The sequence below is a fragment of the Ictalurus furcatus genome, chromosome 27 (genome assembly GCF_023375685.1).
Source record: "Ictalurus furcatus strain D&B chromosome 27, Billie_1.0, whole genome shotgun sequence".
Classification (NCBI taxonomy): domain Eukaryota; kingdom Metazoa; phylum Chordata; class Actinopteri; order Siluriformes; family Ictaluridae; genus Ictalurus; species Ictalurus furcatus.
The window spans coordinates 3,850,545-3,857,500 of record NC_071281.1 but is presented as its reverse complement, the minus strand read 5'-3'; the positions used below and the strand labels follow the sequence as shown (position 1 = coordinate 3,857,500).

At 46.1% G+C, this 6,956-nt stretch overlaps 1 long non-coding RNA gene across 1 annotated transcript in view; it reads right to left on the bottom strand.

Moving 5' to 3' along the window:
• The window catches only part of LOC128602695 (uncharacterized), a 10,421-nt gene extending 5,762 nt beyond the window's left edge, over positions 1 to 4,659 (bottom strand). The window contains exon 1 of the long non-coding RNA XR_008384872.1: positions 1,860 to 4,659. This is a non-coding gene — a long non-coding RNA (uncharacterized LOC128602695). The remainder of the gene's footprint in view (positions 1 to 1,859) is intronic.
• Between the last annotated feature and the right edge of the window lie 2,297 nt (positions 4,660 to 6,956).

Below are 6,956 nucleotides of genomic sequence, written 5' to 3'. Positions count from 1 at the left end.
AAGGAACGGGTCAGTAAAAGGGAGTAAAAACACCTCACAATTGATTTAGTCATGTTAGTTGTTCATGAGGACATTCGGTCCTTACAAGTACAACACGTGTGTGTGTGTGTGTGTGTGTGTGTGTGTGTGCGCGTTTAATTTAAAGTTGTTAAGTAAGAATGTAGTTCCTCCTATATATCTATAGCTGCTTCTATTAAAAGCAGAGTAATTTCTGCATTTTTGCTGTGTGTGTGTGTGTACACTGTCAGGATGTGAGTAATGGTAGCTGTAGGTCTCTCTGTCTCTGTGGGCCTCAGTGCTCCATCACAGCACTGCCCTACACACACACACACACACACACACACACACACACACACTTGCTGTGAATATTAACGCATGTGCGAGTGCCTGATTGACAGGCAGCGTGGTTGCCGGCCGATTAGCCGCCGCGGATGTCTGAGTGTCGGGTGTGTGCGTGCGAGCGGCAGGGTCAATTACAGAGGTCAGTACGAACACACACACACACACACACACACACACACACACTCACCCCTCCTTAACACACCTCTGCCTCGTCAGACACTACACACCCGCACACACTCACCTTTCATCTCATCGCTCTCGTGCTGTCTTTGTTACACTCCTTGTACGTTGTCTATAGTAATTCATATTCTTTAACTTCACCTGTTTGTTTGTTTAGTTCAACAATGAAAACAACTATTTATTACATTTTTAATGATTACCCACGGCGGTAGTGTTTGCGGATTTACGCTAGAACGTGTCTATACTTGTTATTCAACGTAGCTATGAGCTAGCTGTTTACGACTGGCTCGGTTAATTAAAAGCAAGGTAGTGCTCAGTTTGTTGACCGATACTACTCAGAAACTAAATAATAATTCATCTTTGTACTCAAGAGAAAAAAAACAAAACAACAACAACAACAACAACAAGACGTCACGTTTTCGCACTCGCGAAACTCGTCAATACAATTAAAGGGCGATTGTAATTAAACCGTTTCCTGCACCGCTAACAGGCTGCACCCGCCTTCTCCGATGCGCGCAGGTATGCTAACGCTGCGTAAAGTTGCGTTTAGAGGTGCGGACATGCTCCGTGGAAACGTTGGTGAAAATTTGACAACGGTGATACCACAGCACGGCTGAATTCTCGAATCTGATTGGTCATTATTAAAAAAAAATTTTACGACAGCTCGGCTTGTATGGTAGTTTCGTAATGATGTTTTTACGTTAACGCGCTCGTTCTAATCAGGCCGTACTGGATTTTCGCCGAGTTTATTTTCGTGACTGTCGAGGTTTTTTATTTAAAAAAAAAAATTTAGCATGCAACTTTCCAAGTTTTTTGTTTTGTTTTTTTTGCAGAAATCACACCAAATTGTTTTGATTGTTTTTTCCCCCTATTTGACTAAAAGGACGATACCCGACTGGACAGCTGGGATTAAAATGATTCAGTGCGTTTTTGTCAAAAATACCACAACTATAGATGTTTTTTTTTTCTCAAATGCTGTAGCGCGCTAAACAACGCTACACTGACCTGAATTTCTTCCAAACCTCCTCCCTGCTAGCACGCAACTTTAACCACCAAGCTAGCACGTGAAAGGACGAGGAAAATGGGTTTCCTCGAATGCTAATGTGATGGCAGCCATTTTGATTGTGCTATTAAAAAAATTCACATTCAGGAGTCTCTCTCTCTCTCGCTCTCTCTCTCTCTCTCTCTCTCCTCCCCTCCGTCTCTCTCGTCTTGTTCATTCAGGGCCACAGATTCGTTATGAATAATGTATTTTCTAATCAGCAGCGTAAGGCTGTGCTGGAGTGCGTGTGTATATGTGTGTGTGTGTGTGTGTGTGTGTATGTGTGAGGACCTACCAATGAAATCATATGGGAGGCAGTTTCATGTTTCTCCAGCAGACCAGAGGTGTGGAACCTTAACACTCGAATAACCAGGTCTTCACCTTCACTCTCTCTCTCTCTCTCTCACACACACACACACACACACACACACACACATACGATGTAATTCCCATATGTATTGCTGTAGATAAATAATTTGAATAACTCTAATAACATTCATTCATTTCAACTCTTTTCATTTTTGTACACAAGAAAATTATTATTATTATTATTATTATTATTATTATTATTATTATTATTCATTTATGGCTCATCTTCATCATCACCACCGTATAAAGTTTGAAACACTGAAGTACATTGTGCTCGCGATATTCCACCCGTTCAAGAACGTCCTGGATCCTCAGCATCTTATTTTAGGCTTCGCCTCTGACACTGGAGACTCCTTACGCAAAGAACGTTCCGTAACGGAACAGAAAACAGCTGTACCAGGTCCTCAAGCACGTTAGTACAAGCCTGCGCTACTGTCGCTGCTGCTGTTCTAAAACGATTCATCAACATATAATATCCTGAGCTCATATTCCATTCAGCGCACAGGAAATGGGAACTGTGGTTCACTTCCTGTCGCTCGTCTCCCAACGCAAACAACGCGTCCTGCGAAAGCTCCGCCTTCCGATGTTGCCTCGTCTCCCCCACCCTCCCCCGTCTCCCGCTCTTCTGGCACTGAGGATGAATGTCACTAAACAGCGCTTGAGTAGCCGGTCATGTGCTAAATTAAGCAACACGCACACACACACACACACACACACACACAATACTCCTCGCCTCTCTAGCAGTGCTAATGCGGAACAGTCACGCTGTGACACAGGGGATTTTGTTCACTTGTTTGTGCCCTTGGCATACACACACACACACACACACACACACACACACACGCGTGTGTGAGGAAATATGCCCTCTCAGACATCCCTTCTAACCACACTAATGCACCCACTGACAGCTGTTGACTCCACTCTTGCCGTGTGTGTGTGTGTGTGTGTGTGAGAGAGAGAGTGAGAGAGAGAGACAGCACAGAGAAAACAACAAAACAAAAAAAACTAAACAACGATGCTGTTAGAAAGCAGAGGAAAATACAGATGTTTCCCGTGACAGGCGATCTTTCGTTCTCTACGCAGAGCTGCGAGTTCAGCAACGGCAGCCGAAACACAAACGTGACGCAGTGATACGATACAGAAACACAGGCAAGAACACAGAGACCCAAACGTAACAGTGAGAAGAAAATAAATAAATAAACACACACACACACACACACAGACTTTATGCAGCGAGACGTGACAGAGAATGCGACAAGAAAGCTCACAGAAAAAGATACAGAGATCTTCTGCACAAACAAAACACTCAACCAGCACAGAGAATATCTGGAACGGACGCAGAGGTGTGAAGAAACATTAAAGACACACATGCGAGCTATAACAGAGCAGAGAAGAAGAAAAAAACACAACTAAAGATGTACAACCAACACAGAGAGTCTCTAGAAGCGCACACAACGGAGAGAAAGAAACACTGGAAAGCAACACAAGAGGAACGGCCTGAGAGGAAAATAAAGACCAAATAGCACATTAAATAAAATAAAATTAAATAAACACCAGAGACAAAAACGACACAGAGCAAAAAGCAAGATATACAGCACAGAGAAAAACTAGGGACACACACCAGAAATATACACCCTAGAGATATATATATATATATATATATATATATATATATATATATATATATATATAAAAAGAAAACAATAGAAACAGAAATAATACAGAAAGAAAACTAGAGACACAGAAACATCAGGGCCACCGACAGCCCAGAGAAAAGAAGCAGAGAGAGAAACAAAAACAAAAAGATACACAACTGACACAGAGAACGACAGATGGTCCACGTGTGAAAACCATGCACGGAGAAAAATAAACACCGCAGTACAGAGAAGAGAGACACGAGAGTGAAAGGGAACAAAATGTGCATTAAAAAAAGAACACAGGGAAAAGAGAGACAGAAACAGCACAGAGAAAAGGTATACACACCCAGAATGTGGAGGGGGGAGGGGGGGGGCGCAACAAAAAAAACACTAGACCTATAAAGCAGCACAGAGATAGAAATCACAGAAAATTAACACCACAGGAAATAAAAACACAGTCACAGTAACAACACGGGGAAAAATTTAAGACAGGAGCAACACAGAAAAACTATAGACAAATATTATAGCACAGAGACACTAATAGTGCTTGGGGGGGCTGGGGCAAGGGGGAAAAAAGCACCGAAAAATAGAAACAGCACAGAGATCAAAACACAAATAAGTGAAGCTGTGCATAGAAATAAAGAGAGATGGACACAGCACAGGGAATTTTAGCACAGAGAAAAAGTGCACACAGGAAAACTGTTAATGAAAAACTACTTACATAAACAAAAGGGAAATTAGATACAAACCGATGGGATGAGATGCGAACAGATGCGAACACAGCAGCACAGAGAAAAACAGAGACGCGAAGACGACGGCACGGAGAAAAAGAGAGACGCGAACACCGCGGCACAGAGAAACAGAAACACGGCGGCACAGAGAAAAAAACGGAGACGCGAACACGGTGGCACAGAGAAATACAGAGATGAACACGGAGGCACAGAGAAAAAAACGCGAACGTGGCGGCACGGAGAAAAAAACAGAGACGCGAACACGGCGGCACAGAGAAAAAAACGGAGCCACGAACATGGTGGCACAGAGAAAAACAGGGACGCGAACACGCCGGCACGGGGAAAAAAACGGAGACGCAAACACAGCAGCACAGAGAAAAACAGAGACGCAAACACGGCGGCACAGAGAAACAGAGACGCAAACAAGGCGGCAGAGAGAAAAAAACAGAGGCGCGAACACGGCGGCACAGAGAAAAAACAGAGACACGAACACGGCGGCACAGAGAAAAAACGGAGACGCGAGCACGGCGGCACAGAGAAAAAGACGGAGACGCGAACAGGCACAGAGAAAAAACGGAGATGCGAACACGGTGGCATAGAGAAAAACAGGGATGCGAACACAGCGGCACGGAGAAAAAAACGGAGACGCGAACACAGCGGCACAGAGAAAAACAGAAACACGAACACGGCAGCAGGGAGAAAAGCAGAGACGCGAACACATCGGCGCAGAGTAAAACAGAGACACGAACACGGTGGCACAGAGAAAAACAGAGACGAAACACTGCGGCACAGAGAAAAACAGAGACGAAACACGGCGGCACAGAGAAAAACAGAGACGCGAACACGGCGGCACAGAGAAAAACAGAGACGCGAACACGGCGGCACAGAGAAAAACAGAGACGCGAACACGGCGGCACAGAGAAAAACAGAGACGAAACACAGCGGCACAGAGAAAAACAGAGACGCGAACAAGGCGGCACAGAGAAAACAGAGACGAAACACGGCGGCACAGAGAAAAACAGAGACGCGAACACGGCGGCACAGAGAAAACAGAGACGAAACACTGCGGCACAGAGAAAACAGAGACGAAACACTGCGGCACAGAGAAAACAGAGACGAAACACTGCGGCACAGAGAAAAACAGAGATGAAACACTGCGGCACAGAGATGAAACACTGCGGCACAGAGAAAACAGAGACGAAACACGGCGGCACAGAGAAAAACAGAGACGCGAACACGGCGGCACAGAGAAAAACAGAGACGCGAACACGGCGGCACAGAGAAAAACAGAGACGCGAACACGGCGGCACAGAGAAAAACAGAGACGCGAACACGGCGGCACAGAGAAAAACAGAGACGAAACACAGCGGCACAGAGAAAAACAGAGACGCGAACAAGGCGGCACAGAGAAAACAGAGACGAAACACGGCGGCACAGAGAAAAACAGAGACGCGAACACGGCGGCACAGAGAAAAACAGAGACGCGAACACGGCGGCACAGAGAAAACAGAGACGAAACACTGCGGCACAGAGAAAACAGAGACGAAACACTGCGGCACAGAGAAAACAGAGACGAAACACTGCGGCACAGAGAAAAACAGAGATGAAACACTGCGGCACAGAGATGAAACACTGCGGCACAGAGAAAACAGAGACGAAACACGGCGGCACAGAGAAAAACAGAGACGCGAACACGGCGGCACAGAGAAAACAGAGACGAAACACTGCGGCACAGAGAAAACAGAGACGAAACACTGCGGCACAGAGAAAACAGAGACGAAACACTGCGGCACAGAGAAAAACAGAGATGAAACACTGCGGCACAGAGATGAAACACTGCGGCACAGAGAAAACAGAGACGAAATGCGGCGGCACAGAGATGAAACACTGCGGCACAGAGAAAACAGAGACGAAACACTGCGGCACAGAGAAAAACAGAGATGAAACACTGCGGCACAGAGAAAAACAGAGATGAAACACTGCGGCACAGAGATGAAACACTGCGGCACAGAGAAAACAGAGACGAAACGCGGCGGCACAGAGAAAAACAGAGATGAAACACTGCGGCACAGAGAAAAACAGAGATGAAACACTGCGGCACAGAGATGAAACACTGCGGCACAGAGAAAACAGAGACGAAACGCGGCGGCACAGAGATGAAACACTGCGGCACAGAGAAAAACAGAGATGAAACACTGCGGCACAGAGATGAAACACTGCAGCACAGAGAAAACAGAGACGAAACACGGCGGCACAGAGAAAAACAGAGACGAAACACGGCGGCACAGAGAAAAACAGAGACGAAACACGGCGGCACAGAGAAAAACAGAGACGCGAACACGGCGGCACAGAGAAAACAGAGACGGAACACGGCGGCACAGAGAAAAACAGAGACGAAACACGGCGGCACAGAGAAAAACAGAGACGAAACACGGCTGCACAGAGAAAAACAGAGACGCGAACACGGCGGCACAGAGAAAAACAGAGACGCGAAAACGGCTGCACAGAGAAAAACAGAGACGCGAACACGGCGGCACAGAGAAAAACAGAGACGAAACACGGCGGCACAGAGAAAAACAGAGACGAAACACGGCGGCACAGAGAAAAACAGAGACGGAACACGGCGGCACAGAGAAAAACAGAGACGGAACACGG